General features: G+C 43.6%; 1 pseudogene; it reads right to left on the reverse strand.

Annotated features, from left to right (window-relative positions):
* Positions 1–311: 311 nt before the first annotated feature.
* Positions 312–17,237, reverse strand: LOC149913416 (RANBP2-like and GRIP domain-containing protein 8; annotated as a pseudogene).
* Positions 17,238–17,705: the final 468 nt, after the last annotated feature.

Genomic DNA, 17,705 nt, shown 5'->3' on the forward strand with positions numbered 1-17,705 from the left:
TTTGGTTACTACTAAAAGGTTTCTCTTTAGCTCCTGTTTCATCTTCCATCATCACAAAACAGCTGCTGTAAGGTCTTCTTCCCATTTGGCCTCTGACTAATCACATCTATCCTGATGTCTGATAGAGAGAATGCCTCTTTGCGGTCTAATGGGAGCAGTGAGGGATTCAACAAAGGACCTTCCTTCCACTTTTAGAAAGAACTTTCATCAAAACGTAACTAAGCTAAGAAAACAGCTGAGAACTGCTTACCATCTCCTTCAATCACATGACTGCAGGGGAAACAGCTGAAGAGGAAGGAGAAACAACAAAGTTTTCAAGCAATGATTTTATTGACGGTAATTTCTCAAATGTATCTCAATAGCTTTCCTGTTTTATTTAAACTGAAATAAAAGGAGAAGGATGGCAAGTCTGATTTGGGTTTCCAATTGAATCTTGCGTCATCTAATTACAAATGTCTTCATGATATTAAAAATGAAAATATTTCTTTACATCTGCTCCACCCTCTACAAATATGGTTTTGTTTTGCTGCTTCCCTAATCCTGAACATCTGAGCATTTGAAATCCAGCAATGAAGAGTCACATACACATTTTTAGTAAACATCCAGCTGAACATCTGTACATCCACTCAACACACAACTCTTGCCTGGTGTATGTTCTTGCTCTATCCTGACTGCAATACTGTTGCTAATCATGTCATGGCATTTATTGTCTGCAGGGATGCCAGCATACTTCAATCACCTGCCCTTCATCGCTGACAAATTTAGGATCCACCTGCAAATTTGCAGAACTCCCAAATGTAATCCTCCTTTATTTATCCAAGCAGAGATGTGTACACAACACCTTGCACCTGGCTTCCAAAGAATAAAGGTCTATCCATTATGGTGCTCGACTGCACAGTCAAGGGAGTCTGGAGGGAAACGGTACAACTACATATACCTCTTCTTTAAATGCTAGGTGCTGTCCTCTGACAAATTTAGTCTTTGTTAGTCTTCAGCAACCGGATGAAAGAGCTGCTTGATGCAGCTCATCTTAACACACGGTCATCTTAGAATTGCAGCTGTAAGGAAGACCACGCCATTCAAAAGCTTTGTGTTAAACCACTACTCCTGAGTGGCAAGTCGTCTTTATGTTCTTCGGGAAAACTGGGTGTCATTAGCTGCTCTCATTTAAACATCTGTAAAAGCTTGAAACAGCTCAACATAAGCAACACTAAGCTTGAAGAGCAACTAGATTCTGATTAGCCCAGCTATCCTGAAAATAAGAATTACAACTATTGTTTTGTACTTTTAGATCACTAAAATAACATTCCTTTTACTGTCTTTAACATTTCAACCCAAAAGTTACAAAAAAAATGCACTGAAGTGATTCTGATACGTTATTAATGACAAAGATTACATTTTCAGCACCACTGCATCTTGTGAAGAAAGTACATGCTACAGGATATTTTCACAACAAAAGGACTAGACTGCTTATCTTTCTAACTTAAATGGAAGATAAAGAAGTAAATCTTGTACAGAGACTTGAAATATGAACTGTCACCTAAACTGCTTTAGAGATACTTACGTGGCAAGTAACTGGAAGCCATAGAAACGTTATAATGCCCACTAGCACTACGTTTGTCACAGAACTTTACTGCCTTTCCATATATCCTGCTTCTCACTTGGTGACATTTTCTTCTGCAAGGACCTCGCAATGCTTCCTGGGACATCTCCTGATTTTAGCTCCGCAGGCAGAGGTCTTTTCTCAGTGGAAGATCAGGCACATCAAGGTTGAAAATGGGATTAGGAGATGCATTTGCTGATCACTGCTGCACACTTTTCTAACCCTTTCATGGAAGCTGATCAGCGATATTCCAGGTAAGTACGTTAACCTTTACACTTGTGAAAGACAACGTGTCAGCTGATGCTTACCTCCACGTGCCACTGTTTGCCCATAGCGTTCACCACACGTCCTTCAGCTGGTCTTCTACGTGCTCCACAGATGGGGATGCCCATTTTGTCACAGCAGGTAAACCATATAATTATTCTCCTTTCGGTTCGTGAGCATCAGCAGTGAATTCCTTCCTGTTCAAAAATTCATTAATTGAGAGCATGAATAGAACAATTTCAACTTCAGAGCTTCCGTAGAGATCATTTAATTTTTAGCACTTGTTTCAGTAACAGGATTTATACTATAATAATGTCTTTAGCAGCATCAAATATGACAGTTCAATATGATTATTTTTTTTTAAACAAGCTTGATTGATTCTGAGAAAAGCCTGCTAAGTAGGATGCATCAAATCTCTATGAAAATAGCTACGGAGCTTGTCTCAAACAGGTTAGAAAGCTGTAGTCATGCCTGGCTTACATTCTGGCTCTCTTAGCACAGGTTTCTTTTAGATTTACTTAAATGTAATTGAAGGAAAGAAAAATGCACTCCTCTGCATTTTCCCCGTGATATCAAACATCAGAGAAAGAAAAATATAAGCTGACAATACCGCTGACAACACTACAGGTTGTTCTTCAAATCAGCCTCTGCCATGATAATGAAATGATAGCTTCCTTTGTACTAAAAAGCAAACAACTAGTAACGCGTGTTATATCCTACAATGCCCCCTCATCCATGCATCACTGGGGGATGTAAAAACATGCAGCTATGTATTCTGCAGCTGCAGAAGCTGATGAAACGAGATGAAGGAAATCTGAAAAGAAAAACACACTTTGTGCAACTCAACTAACAGCAAAGAACATAGGCAAGATAATGACTGAAGCAGCCGAAGACAACCAATTTTCTGCCCTTTGTATTAGAAAAATAATGTCAATCATTTTGCTGCTATAAGCAAGTTTGCACCCAGATTTCCTATTTCCTATGGTACCACCCTGTGCTGCAAACTGCAGTCTTTCATCCCGCCCCACTCCCATGCTTTATCCTCAGACTCTTCAGAAATTTAGATTGGAAGCTGGATGGCAAAACGGGCCCTAACTCTCTACATAACCACATGTACTGCATTAAAAGCATGAAATCAATGGCTACACAGTTTACTTAAAAAAAAAAAAAAAAAAAACCAAAACCGTGAAGGATCCCACTGAAATGAGCGCATTTATTAGTGAAAAAGGTGATAAACTGGACTCAAATTGGGGAACCCCTGTTGGGAAAATAAAAATCTATTTAAAAATGACAAAACTTCTGCATCTGATTTGTTTTTAAGTGTCTACCACAGTGTATCCTACTCATCCTGAAACATCACCAGGTACAAAACACACTTGACAGGAAATCTGGTGTCGAAGTAGACAAGTAGTTAATATTTTATGCACACATTTTAAGATATCCACTCTCAGTTTTGTGATGCATTCTTAGACCTTTTTCTCATAAAAGACACTTTGGTTACTCCATCTCAGCAGGAAAGCCTTAGGAACCATAACCTCTACATCCCTCCCAACTGTCATTCCATTTTCATCATTATCAGTGATAGAAGGAAGGGTGAAGACCCACCTGCCGTCATTCTTGACGAATCCAACTCCTGCCAATACTTGTTGGCAGATATCACAGCAGAAGCACTTCCAGTGGTTGTTCACAGCTTTAGTAATGCAACAAATAATGAACTCACCTGTAGGAAACATAGTAACAGGATGTAAAATGCCATGCTACACAAAGTTAAAAGAAGCCTGCAACTGAATTGCTAGAATTACATCACCATTTTTGCCTTGCTCCTCTTCTAGAAAAGGACACTTTTCAACTGTTGTTCACACAGTGTTGGCTTCTACTCCACTAGGCCTAGAATCAAGGCTTGAAAGAGCTCCATACTCAAAGCACAACAGAACTGAGTTTGGATGGCCCTGACCCTCCTGCGAGAAAACTCCTGCAGTCAAAGTACAGCAGAATACAAAGACACACAGAGATACAGCAGGAGAATGCACTTGCTAAACAGCAAATCCAACACGCACAGCAATTTCTGATCTACCACAGAGTCCTGTGCTGGGAGGCACTGAGGAAGTGAGAAAACTACCATTTCATATTCTCTGCTGCACAGCCATGCCAAACACTCACGCTGTTCTCTGCACGCACGCTGCAGCCAAGGCCCTGAGCAGCGCAAACGCTGCCTGCAATACGTCGGGAGCTCCGCCTCCTGCTGCTGCCAAAGGCTGACACCCGGCTCTGAAGAGCCTACAGATCAAACAGCTGCCAAAGAGAAGTGATCAGGCAGATAACAGGTATGAACGAAACGAAGTCTAACATGCAAGTCTGTGGCATTCCCATGAAGTCATAGCTTTCCAAGAATAAAATGCGATGGTCTCTAGAAGTGTCGGGAAAGCTTGAGGCATCGCTGCTGACTGCAGCCCTGCTGATTTCGGCTACTCTCACCACATTCAAGAACTGGAAAAGCTCACTTTCAGGCAGGATTCATGGAGTGCTGCAGCCCAGATGGGTTTTTTCTCTCAATGAAAAGCCTTCACATTAAGCTTACCTGACATCGAAGTCACTAACTATTCTGTGAAATGTGGTATTCTTGAACCCACAAGCCTTTCTCCCCTGTGCACAGGGCCCTGAAATTTTCAGCTGTTCGAGGGACAATATTTGAAAGCAGCTCCGTGGTTGTGTGTCCTACAGGTTCGTCACTGGCAGAAACAAAACACACAACAACAGGGTTGGTGTCCTTTGACAGCTCCGCTGCCAGAGAGAGGTGGCCCTTCTGCAGCTCTGACAAGCTTTGCTGGCATTCTCCAAATCTCCTCTCAAAAGAATTAGCCAGTTCTTGAACTTTAGCTCTGACCCCAAATTGCTCTACTTTCACTTCACCATCTGAAAACAAATCCGAGATTTCCTTAGCTCTAGTCACTGCAGCCAGAGATCAGCAGCTTTTGTTCTGTATAATCTCCAGGGTAAAACAAAGCCAAACAAACTACAGAAGATACTGAAAAGAACTGTAAAAACCACTCAACCGACTAACCAGCATCACCTGTAGCTGTCCAAATTAAAACACTGTTTGATGTTTCAGAGGGCACTAAGTTCATTTCTTTAGCGATGACATGCTTTGCACACACCTCAAGAACTTGGTCCCTTCTCATAAGGATCCTGTAACACTTCTTCTGTGTATGGAAGAGGACCCTGAGCTCTCCAACACCGCGCTCCTTCCACTGAGCAGCATCTCTGGCCCAACTGTAAAATTTCGCCCTCTCTTTGAAGGGAATTCCTTCACCTTCTTCTCCAGACTACCTCCACCTAAAACACAGCACAGTAATGCGTGATTTCCCCAGAAGTTGTTGTCACCAACAACACTGTTACAATTCTGACATCATAATCCAAAATTATTCGATGTTTTCCTTTCTTCAGTGGCTTTGTACCCACAGCTCTATACTCATCATGCACTGAAGTGACCGAACAGCCCTGCCTTCTCAAAAGGAGAGAGCCCAACAGATTTCAGCCTTTGAAATTCATTTTTAAGCTATCAAGTGTGCCGGCATATTTCCCAGTGAAATTTCAGGTCTGCTGAATGATGTGCTGAGTGATAACCCAGCACTGTTAGCATTCCAGGTGTTCCCCTTATGAAGGCTGCTAAGTAACTTAATACTGGCATTTGATCAGAATAAGAATCAACTGAAAATAATAAATGGAGGCCTCACAGCTGCGTATCCTCCTCACTTTATATGTGCACATTACTGCCTTTTAACATCCTTCAATTAACACATCTTCCACAGTTAAAGAAAAGCTTGAAAGAACTGGAGAAACATGTGACAGACAGGCATTTCTGAAGGAGAAAAAGAGCAGGCAAGGCAAGAAAGAAAACAACAGACGTCATAATATGATTAACGGATGAGGAAAGGCAGACAAGATATTGCAGAAAGAGGAAGACAACATTTTGCAGACTTCATCAGATTAACTGTTCCAATTAAAGGACACTACATACTGTTTTTTGGTGCTCTATCAGTCTTGCTTAGTCATTATACTAACCTGCAATTAAGTTCTATTCTTTACAGGAAGCCAAACTAGAAGACTACAGTCATTGCAAGCTTCTCCTCTTATTAGGCATACTAAGGTTAAACACGAAATCCAGACATGAACAACTGAGTTAAGCCTTACAAAGCTACATCAGGCTTCTTCAAGCACGTTGTTCTACTTCCTAAAAAGCTGTATCACCACCTCCTGGTAAATTCTCTGACACGCGAGCAGTTTCTGTGGATTCTGCTTCTCCGCTGCTGGCAGCTGACTGCACAAATACTGTTGCTGTTGCTTCACTGGTTGATGGAGTATGTAATTCTTCCTTACTTGTAGAGACTGAGTCAGTACGATTAATAAAACAGTAAGCAAATAAGCTATAAGAGCCTAAGATACAAACTTCAAACTCCATTAAGTCTGGACACTAAGAATAACGACTCCCTCCAAAAAAGCCACATTTTCTCTCTCCCCTCCCCCTCCCTTCCAGAAATTGTAATTAAATGAAGAAATTTATCAACAGCAGTACAGTAAAAACAAGATAGTAAGTTCTCAGTCTCCAACTTTCCGATAGTGCTACTAATGTTTCAGAACAGCTAACTACCAGGGATTAAGGGAAGTGAACAACTGGGGAAAAACAAAAAAACAAACAAGAATTGTTGTTGGAAGGTTTCAGACATTCTTCATCACTCTTAAAACACACACAGCTTTGACTCAACAAGAGACTGAAGTACCTTTGAAGCAGTACGATTCCAAAACAAGCACCATTTCCCTTGGAAACTGCTCTGAAATCACTTAACTCTTACCTACCTGCTAGGAGGAATTCTACTAGCCAAAGCTGTTTCTACTTTAGGAGGCAAAGCTGTTTCCTTTCTCTCCCAGAGAAACTTAAGTTCTTAGTAGTACCATAGTTCCAGTGCCAGAACAGACTTGAGACACAGTCAAAGAAGTCAAGTAGTTTCTAATCTGCCAGACGCTTTATTTCTCACTGAGTGAAAATAGTCTAAGAATAATACTGCAAATTTATTGCCTAAACTTTCGTAAAGACTTGACTCGTACTTTTTCTTTGAGTTTTTACTTCTTTCTGAGAGCCTTCTGGACTGGCATCCTCCGCACTGCTACTAAAGCCACAGACAGACGTAGAAGGGACCTGTGGAGTTTCTCCTTTAGCCTTCTGCTCAGAAGATTTAGTTTCCCAAGCAGTAACACATTCACGTTTGACTGCCTCCGCACTGCTACTAAAGCCACAGACAGACGTAGAAGGGACCTGTGGAGTTTCTCCTTTAGCCTTCTGCTCAGAAGATTTAGTTTCCCAAGCAGTAACACATTCACGTTTGACTGGGGGGTCTGCTGCAAAGCACAAAAATTAGTGGAAAACAGCTGATAAGACAGCTAAATTCCGTGATCATTTTTGGCACATACATTATAAAGTAACCTAACGATATTCAGAACATCTTAAATGTAGAGCTTTTGAAATAACATCATTATGTAAAAAGACACTCATTCAGGATAACCAAGGAACTGTAAATCCGTCATACTTGGGTTTTCTGCTGCTATCAAAGAACCTCCATGCAATAATGAAGACTTCAATCTTGCAACTGCCACTACAGATACTAGCTTCCTTTGACATTTACTTATATTTCTGGTAGCTCAATACGTGCCACCTTTTATTAGTACACAGACACTCACAGCCTCAGAAAGAGTGACTGGCCAAATGGAAGATGACAGTTTTTCTCAATTTAAATATTGTAAACTTATTGTAAATGTTGTCTGTTGGTTCTAGTAGCACTATACACTTTCCTTTTGAAATTCACGTCTCAGACCAAGAACAGGTCAACATTTTCATATTGTTACAAGAATTATTGATGGCCATATGCCAAACAAAATACAACTACACAGAAGAGCCATATGGGTATCATCTACAGAGGAAAAGCAAAACCAAGGACTGAAAAAGAAAGTAAGAAACAGAAAGCAGTCAGCAGCAGCGTGTGCTACCGATGAACTTTGAGCATTTGGAACTCCAGATGATATTAACCAGAGACTGAATAGAGCTTATTTCACAATACTTCTGGGAAGTACAAGAAGAAAAACCACGACAAACAAAGGCTCCAGCTAAAAATGTGAAGTTACTGGAAAGGAATGGAAGCAGACAAGAAGGATGCCTCCTAGTTGAAGGGATAATTCGAGTTGAAGCTTAAGCACAACTGCTGTTTTCGGAGTTTACCAGTCAGAGCGAGGCCTGAGCACAAACACTGCCAGTTCAACACAAAAAATGCACTGTCAGCACTTCACCCTGACATTTTAAACAACGCCTCGTTGTTTAAACAATATTAGCATCTCCTGGTTCTAGCAGTACCAAACTCCTTCCCTACAAAAAAAGCAACACTAAGATCAACTCTGACGCCTCGGACAGATTCCAAAATCCTACCCGCAACTCCCTTTCTCACTACAGAGTTGCACTGAGTCCCGCATAAGGCACGCTTCTGTTCTTACGTGCAAAGAACTACAACTTCATATTTACTCAAGTTGAAAGTCTAGGATTTGAAGATTCACAGACGTGCATTAGAACTGAAAGAAATGACATACTATTAAGACAGAAGAAGTAATACACAATGACCAGCGTTAACAAGTGACTGACTAATGAGCTGCACACTTGAATAAATTACTGGTTCAATTAACACTCACCTTTCTCCAGGATTTTAAACGAGAAGTTGGAGGGCCCACCCTGTGCCAAAGGAGCCGGCTGGGATGCCTCGCTCTCCCACGGTTTCTGAGCAGCACTACAGCTTTTGGGTGGTTCAGCTACTCCCGCTTTTTCCTGCTCTGCTTTCCGAGATGCTGAAGTTCCTTCATCGCTCTTTCTTGGACGATTCAAGCTGAATCCAAAGAGGGAGCCGGGGGCTGAAGTATTCCCAAACGGGAATGTCTCTTTGTTACTGAAAACGCTCCTGACAATTCAGATCTAAATACAAACTTTGGAGCAGAAACCTCCGTTTTTGCTGGCGTTTCAGAGGTGCTTGATACCTCTAAAGCTTCTACGGTGGCATCAGAAGCATCACCACCATGGCCGAGGTCGCTTCTCTCCCTGGTAGCTTCCTCCAGCACAGCTACAGCGTTGTTACCACAAGGAGATGCTTTGGCTGCATTCGTACGAGAAACATGAGATGTTACCAACGTGCCTTTCTCACGGGTGTGCTCACTCTTGTCCCTGTCTGCTGTTTCTTCAGACTGGAGTGCAACTCCACTACTCGAAGGCAGTTCGTTTTTGTCTTTTTCATCCACGTTTGTCAAGTCAGTTGTACACTCTTTGGATGGATCATCTTTCTTAGCGGTATTTTTACTGGACTCCTGTATACCAAATTTAAATCCACCGAGAGGCATCCACATTGAAAAATTACATCCTTCCTCTGCAGGCTTTGCTTCACCATCTGCAAGATTCTGAGAGGTACATGCTGGTGTTTTCCCTTCAAGTTTCAAGGAAAATTCTTGAAGAGATACTTCTGAATTAGTTTTGCTTGTATTCTGGCAAGTAACACATTTTGGGGCAGTGGGTTCATTTCTTACTAAACAGATGTCACAGTTCCACTGGCCTTCCTTTTTAGCAAAGGCAGATCCCAATTTGTCCTGTGCGGCACTAACACTGGATTCTAGAGGTTTTAAAACCACACGTTTTGTGAAATAGCCTGGTTCAGGCAGTGGTGGATTTGTGCTTGCCTGTGGAAGGCTGTAGTTGTAGCGATCACCACAAGGCAAAATGATTCCAGCAGATGGAGCATCAAAATGCCAAGGTGCGCCATACGTGTCTTGAGGAAACACGGCAGCGCAAGTGTTTCGCAGAGGTGGCGTGCGGATTGCTTGTTGATGAGCATATCTACGCTGCTGAGGTGCAAGTCCATCCATGCCACAGACAGGTGCCTAAAGAAAAAGCACCGTTACTTCCTTGTGGAAAAGGAGGAAAAGGGATTAGGGTGCTAAAGCCCATGCAACATGTACTCTTAATAGCAAGGCGTACCATAAAATGAGATTTCAACTCTAATCAGTTTTAACTAAAATCATACGTTCAAAACTTGAGTGGTATCTGAAAACACAGACTGGGGAGAAGCGTAAGCTGAATAGACTCATTTTTCTTTAGTATTTAAAAAAAAAAAAAAATCAAGCCCCCATACTATTTTGGGGAAAAGAACAATGCAGACAACGAGCAGAGGACATATGTTAGCAGGTTAAAAACATGCTTTGCTGGCTGTTTCTCCCAAACCCAATATCCCAAAGCTTAGCTGATTACGGAACTTTCTGCCTGTCTCCAGCAGACCTCAAGTTTAGTAAACGCTCTCTAGGGAACCGCAGTTATATCCTGCTACACACAGAAACAAAACCAGTTCACCACATCAGTAGAAATGGCTTGAGCGGATTCGTATGTCCTCACCTTTGTTGGTGTTACACTGGTTGCAGCAGTTCTTTGAAGATACTGCGAGTTACAAGCAGGTGACTGGCTACAGTGAACAGATGGGCCAGAGGTAGCAACTGAAAAGGAACACCAAGAAAGGAGCTTATATCCAGTTTTTGTGATTACTGACTTGAGTGAACTTTCCCAGGGGACCAGTTTTACTCATTCATCTCAGAACACTGCAGAAACATTTTAAGAAGTCTTACTCCGTTTAGCTAAGTGTTCAATTAAAAATTCAGCATCAACTTACCCCTTAAGCTTCCCCCTTAAGCTTCATGAAGATTTTGTGCTCTCCGATAACCATCTGACACTGTATCTGTTTCATGGCTTCCAGCAGGCCAGCAGTGAGATGATACATTTACACTGGAACTATTACGTTTCATTTCCCGTATTTCATTCTATTAAAGACAGTGTTTCAATTGAGAGCATGTAAACGTATTACATCGGTATTTGGAGGAAACCTAAGGAACGATCCCTACGCTCCTCTGCTATTTAAAAGCATGTTCAAGGTCTGAGACACACACACAAAAAAGATGAGTTAAGTGCTGCAATAACCTATGATCTTCCCATGCTTTACGAAACCAAGACTGTTCCCTGAAGCTAGAAATAAACCCAGAACAAAGATGACAGAAGCTAAGCTGAAGAAAGCACAACTTTCTGCACGCACAATCCTCAGGATTACTTCCCATATCTGAGTACCAAATCAGAGTTTGTAGGCAACAAAGTTTTACTCTTGAACTCACTTTAAGCAGATGTTTATAGCAGTTCTCTTCACTGAGTTTTAAGAGGTAGCCTGGTAAGGGAAGTTCAATGCTTGGGTCACAAAGTACTTACCAGAACAAAAAGATCAACCATTCTGCATCGAATATAGTGACTCAAGTTGCTTACCGTTAAAGCTTCCACGTGCTGACACAGCTTTTGAAGTAAGGACTTGTGATCTTCTGCCCACTGAGAGAGAGTCTTAGGAGAAAACTGGAAAGAAAAGAAAAAAACTAATTGAACTTGGATTTTTTTATACAAACGTAACACTTCCCTAGAAGAGTAACCAGCTAATATACCTGGTAGGTATTTGTTGGCGAGAAAGAGAACTTCTTAGGTGATGGAATTGAATATTTTACTTCCACGTGTGCAGCTGGTGAGATATTTCCGGAGGCAAGACTTCCCTCTTCACCATTCTCTCCAAGCTCCTGGATCACTGCATTCAGCATTTCCGTTACAGCTTTAACAGATACCGGCAGCTAGAAATGTATTTGAAACGCAAGTCATGATCGCAATTCTTCCTCAGAGCAAGAGGCTGTGCTCTGATCTACGGCTGCACAGTTTGCAAGGCTTTCTGCACAGAAATTCTGGGTGTTTTTTGTTGTTTTTGTTCCCCCAGGAAAGCCCTATATCTGTTAACATTAACGTAAGACGACAACTCACACAAGCATTAATTCTTTTACTTAGTCAGCTACTGACGGGTCAGAGGAGCTTTCGTCAATGATCTTCATCAGGTAATGCTTTCTTTTAACAAGATAGGCTTTGCGTTCTTCTGGTAACGTATCACCACTCTCAACCTCTTCTGCCTTTCTTTGATAAAGCTAAGTAACAGCATATGGATTAGGAATAATCGGTCGGAACGTAAGTAATAGAAAAGCATTTTGAGGTAATGCAATTTACAAACTTACAATGGCAAGATTCCAGTACGAAACCACTTTCATAATAGCTTCAAACGCTAGTAAAGCATCATCTGCTGATTTTATTCCATAAAGCAAAGAATTAAGCTTGATCAAGCTCTGCTGCTTATGGAATTAGTATATGAGAGCTACTCAGGTCATTCCCCTCCCCCCCATACCACTAACCTTAATACTAGTTATTTTAGCTGCATTACAGAGAAGGGAATAGCCTATAGGAAACACACTCATTAGCCCTTAGTCACTTTACTTCTGACAAGTGAAACAGATGAGATTTTCTTCACACTACTTGAAATCTTTTAAACAAGTATGGAAGGGTAAGATTTGGCCAGGAGACAGCCTTAAAAACAGTAGTTAGTTTTTGGAATGCAGGCGTTCAGTGCGCATACAGTGAGAGCATTCAAGAACTGCAACAATTACAGGCACAAACTGAAGAGTGACTTACGTGGAAACTTTTCAGGTAACACAATGCTGCGAGTTCACATGCATCTCTCCATTGTGTCTCGTTGTTCTGGGCCGTTTTCAGCAGGAAAGTTCCAGCGTGCATGTAGAAGTGTCCTTTCATTTCAAGGAAGGTACGAGACAGCTCATCAGGTCCATCCGCACACGGCTTCACTGAGTGAAGCACACAATCAAAACTGGAACATAGAAAAGATTCATTTTCAACCAAGTCCTGGTCTCCCAGGATTTATACTAGACCCCTATCACTGAGTCTTCTCTGAGGCCTTTAGCTCAGACACAGCTTGCGGATCAAGCCTAGCAACATTTGCTCTTTGCAGTTAGTACAGAGGAACTCCTCTTCCATCCATAAAACAGCTACTCACTGAAAATGATGCCTGCTAGAAGTTCGGTGACCCAGAAAAAATATTCAATTTTTTTCTTTTTTTTTTTTTTCTTTTTTTAAATAAGCAGAACAGTTAAAAGAGTACCTTTCAAGGGCCCCTCTGCTTTGTCAAACATCTCTAGAAGCAAGCGTCATTTTAGCCAAGCTAGAATAGGCCAGCAGATGATCCTTCTTGACAGCTCTCCAATTATTTTTATCAGCCTCCAAGCCTCGTACTGATTCAAGATATTCCTAAAGAATAAAGTTCATCACAGAATGAGGAACCGCCATCCTTCTATGAAGGCAAGAGTTTCTCCAGAACTTCTTGCTACATAATCCAGTTTCCCAGGTGAGATGTTAACGTATTCTTCAGCAGCAATGTTCCAGGAACTATTTGCCTCAGCAATTCCCTCCCTGATGGAGCTGCTGTATCTAACTTAATACCTCAGCTAGAAACTAAACAACGCTTTAAGGCTTAAGAAAATCCTAAATAAATCACTGTTTCCACAGACATTACATTTAAAGGAGTTAAGCCACTTGAGAATTAGCTGCCATTGTAACGATACTAAGAGAATAACACCGGTTTCAAGGACATGGGAGATTATGACAGGATCAAAACATGATTAAATACCTCAAATGTCTTTATGACGCACAAACACCACTCCAAGCTGGAGTCTACAGGTATTTTCTTCTCCGCCTCCTGACAATGAAGCACAGCATCTCTTAATCTATTATTTGAACGGTAGAGAGCAACCAGTCTGATGTTAAGGTAGGGATCGTCTGGTCTCGCATAGAGCTCGGTTTGAGTCATATCAAAGAGCTGATTCCAGCCATCTTCGCCTTTACGCTCCAGTAACTGCTCCTATCACATACGAAGGCAACACGTAAAAATTTCATTCTCTACGAGAGCCTCTTCAGCAACTATGTTACCTGACTGTTTTCTCATCGCCATTACAGGCTACATTACTCAAACTGCTCTGGAAAGCTGGTAGGTGCTACTGAGAGTTTGACAAACATTTTAGAAGTGAGGGAAAAAAAAAAAAAAACAAACACAAAACCCAAAGCTTTAGAGTTTGCATCCTGTAGATGCTAAGTTAGATGCTAAGTTAAGACTGTCAAACCACCTGGTTCAAAGATGACACACGTCAATACAGAACAGCTTGTCTAAAAAAAATAAAATAACATAACCACACAAAAAATCCCAAAGCACAAGCCTCTCAAGACTTTGATTTCATTGCAGTTGTGCTCCAGAAAACTAACACCTGTACAAAAGTGAGATTGTATGACTGAAAGCATTTACACAGTATTAGGGAATAACAGCATCTCATACACTTGACAGTTTTCAACTCAAATTAAAAAAAACTAGAAAGCAGTGTAGTCATGTAATAGAGACAATATATAACCTATCTAATCTTGACCTCTTGGATAATATTACTACCATGGTTTTCCCATCGCTTGACGCAACTAAAGTTTCTTCTAGGCACAGAACAGAGATCAGAAGCAGGAATTTACCTTCAATCTGTAAGCAGCAGGATTCCCAGGGAAGAGCCTGGCAGCTTTCTCAACCCAGTACTCTGCTCTTCCATCAGTGATGTCGTTACTGCATAGTAACTCTGCAATCTTCAGTACAAGATCTTTCTGCATTGGATTCAGCTCCACAGAACGCTGGTTTTCCCCATGCATGCACATAAGAAAAAAGGTTACTAGTAACTTGATCTTGCAGTCCACGTAGAACAAGAAAGAAAACATGTCAAACATGTCCCCCATTAAACAGACCCAGCAAGTCAAATTAGAACTATCAATAAATACTTTCTCACTACTTTAAGAAAAGCCTTTTTCCCTTTCAAGAAGGCCACCATTGGTTTGTAACACCCAGACAACTGCTGGAATTCAGAACACCATAAGAGAAACAATGTCAAAACCAGCTCCTCTACCACCCGCTGCTGCTCTACTCAGACAGCCAGACCAGGGGTATCTCCAGCCTAACCTAATACGGAGGCTTCCGGAAAACAGAATTAAGTCACAAAGACTGATGGCACTCAGTCACTGTGCTGGCAACAAGACTTTTGTGTGTATCCTCTCCCTCCCCGGTGCCCGAATAATGAAACACAGACTGTGAAGTTCACATTTATATGCTTACCTAATCGGAACTGTATTTGCCCCATTCCCTCTACTTCTGAGGAAACAAACAAACAAACAGCCCACCGCTAACAAGAAAACAAACAATGCAACTGAAAAACACTCTCAGTCCAGTCTTTCAGTAGCAGCCAGATTACTGCTGTCACCATAATCCCTACTGCAGAATTCTACAGGGCTCACATATTCTTAGTCCAAAGGGCAGCGGGAAGAAGACTATCAGAGCAGGAAGCACAAAGATCAAGTCCATTTACAAAGGAATAAAGCAGGACAGGGAGGTGAGTGAGGTGCTTACCTTGTAACACCCAAAAGCTTCTTCCGTGTTATCCTGAGCCTCGTAGATCTGTCCCAGAAACCTGTGCGCTTTGGGATCTCTCTCTCGGACACTGAGATAAATAGATGTATATCTACAGAGTAAATAAAGAAAGAAAGAAAAACCAGAAGGATCAGTATTCCTCAGTATTACAAGTCCCCCCACACCTTGCAGCTAACGTGGGACTTTAATCTGTCATACAGGACAGTTAGCTGTATTTAGTTCAAGGGGCTTGATCTAGATCTTCAAGTAAGGCACAACATTATTGCTACACGTACAGATGTTGCATATTTGCCTGCAAGCACTGGCCTTCATTAAATAAAGCAGTAGCTCACAGGAACTGTAAGAAGGACGTAACACGATGGCATAAAAGACATTTCTACCGGATGGGTTTTTACAGCACCATGTAACTACCCATGCTTTAAGTTGCCGTTTTAGGAAGATTTAAATGGCACCACATTTCCCATTTGCTGCTACCTTAAAACAGCATGACAACGGTCTTCATTTCTCCACTCTACTTCATTTAGCTTTCCCATCACACTTTAAAGAACAGAACAACATACGTAACGTTTATTACCTCTTAGCAAGTTCGTATTCTTTTATCTCAAAGTACAGCTTAGCAAAAAAGAATCCTTTTAACGATCTCTGAAGAAAAAAAAACAAAGGGTACATTTTAAATATACAGTACATTTGAAGTAATTGAGTAGGGAGACCCTTCTTTCCAGGGGTGCATAATACTTCTGAAAGTGTCTTCACAGTTATCAGCTCCAGTTCACTCCTTGTACTCTGGGCTTTGTTTTTGAAAGACACAGGAGTAAGAACATAACATTTCTTCCCAGTAACTGGCAAAGGCTACCAAAGCGAAACTGAGGTTAGTAGCAAAGCAAGTCCTCACACTTGTTACTTTTCACAAGCACACTTCCGACTAAAGAGAGGAGAATGGGGTCAGCTACATACAAGCTGTTTCTCTTGCAACCTATCTACGTTGCAGAAGAAAACAAATGCCACAAATCAAGCTCCTCCTGTCCATGCTTCTGTCACCTTCCTCTCTCGCCTGCCCCGCCTCCTCGTAAACGGGGCTGGAAAGGAATTTCAAAAGAAACGCCGGCAGCCTCGCACAACCCTCCTCTCCAAAATCAACGCAACAGGAAGACCAGCAGCTACTTCCATCACCGACCGCGCTCCACAGCCAGTCGTTCCAGAGAGCAGGGGATCACCCGGCTGCCCAGCCACCAACGCAGGCAGCAGAGCTATTTCCCCCCGCCTCTCCCTCTCTTCCTGCCGGCGTTTCACAACGCCGTCGCACCCACGGCAACAGCAGCCGCACAGCGGCCAAACGAGCCCAAAGCCGAACGGCACGCGTTCCCTATTCCGGCTCCTCGAGAGAGGGAAGGCCGGAAGCCCGGGGACCGTGCCCACGGAACGGGAGGGAGCCGAACTCCGCCCCGCCGCCGGGCTCCTTCCGAAGCCGCCGAGGGCTCAGCGGCTTTCCGAGGCGCGCAGCTGCGGCGAACCGCGTTTCCAAGGAGGCGACTCCGCGCCCGCCCGCCGGCAGCCTCCCTCGGCTTCGACTCCCCGCCGGAGGAGCCCGCCGGAGGAGCCCGCCCTCGGGCCCGGCACCCGCGGGAGGGGCGGAGGGACGGGGCGGGCGGGGAGCGGCCCCCACCGCGGCCCGGGGAAGGCCGAGGGAGCGCCGCCGGCGGCGCCGGCCGGGCCGCAGCACTCACCGCTCTGGGAGAGGAGGCGGCGGCCTGCACGGAGGCGACGTACCGCTCCACCTCGGGCTTCGTGCGCCGTGCCATGGCCGGGAGAGGGAGCGAGCGAGAGGGAGCGGCGGAAGGCCGGCACTCGCGCGCCGCTAAGGGAGCTCCCCGCCGCACGCGGCGGAACGCCCTCCCTGCCGACCGCGGCGACGCGCGACGTCACAGCGCGGGGCGGGGCGGCGCATGCGCGGCGCCGAGCGGCCGGTTCGCGCTTCGCGCGGCGGCGCTTTGAGCCGCGGGACGTCGGGCCGCTCGGCGCGGGCTGCCGGGCGCCGCGAGGGGCTGCGCGCGCCGCCGGTCCCGTCCTCGGCCGGCCTGCCCTCGCGCGTCTTACGGAGCTCGGCGCGGTGAGGCGTACCGAGCCGCTCTGCTCACCCGTAGCGACGCGCCGCGGCGAGCGGAAGCGTCGTTTCTGCGTCGGGTATTGGAAAGGGCGGTTGATCTGAAGAAGCGCGCTGTGGCGCATCCTTAGAAACAGCTGATGTGAAAAGTAGAAGTTCCGTGCGCACCTTAGTAATGTGCTTTAGAAACGCAGTTACCGAGTTACGTGAGAAATCCTTTCTCACAAAGCTGCGGTAGGCTCTAGATGTCCTAAGCGATGTGGGTGTAGTGTTCTGAGCTGGGAAACCCGCTGTGAGGTGG

This window comes from Phasianus colchicus, chromosome 37 (assembly GCF_987193195.1).
Source record: "Phasianus colchicus chromosome 37, bPhaCol1.hap1.1, whole genome shotgun sequence".
Classification (NCBI taxonomy): Eukaryota; Metazoa; Chordata; class Aves; order Galliformes; family Phasianidae; genus Phasianus; species Phasianus colchicus.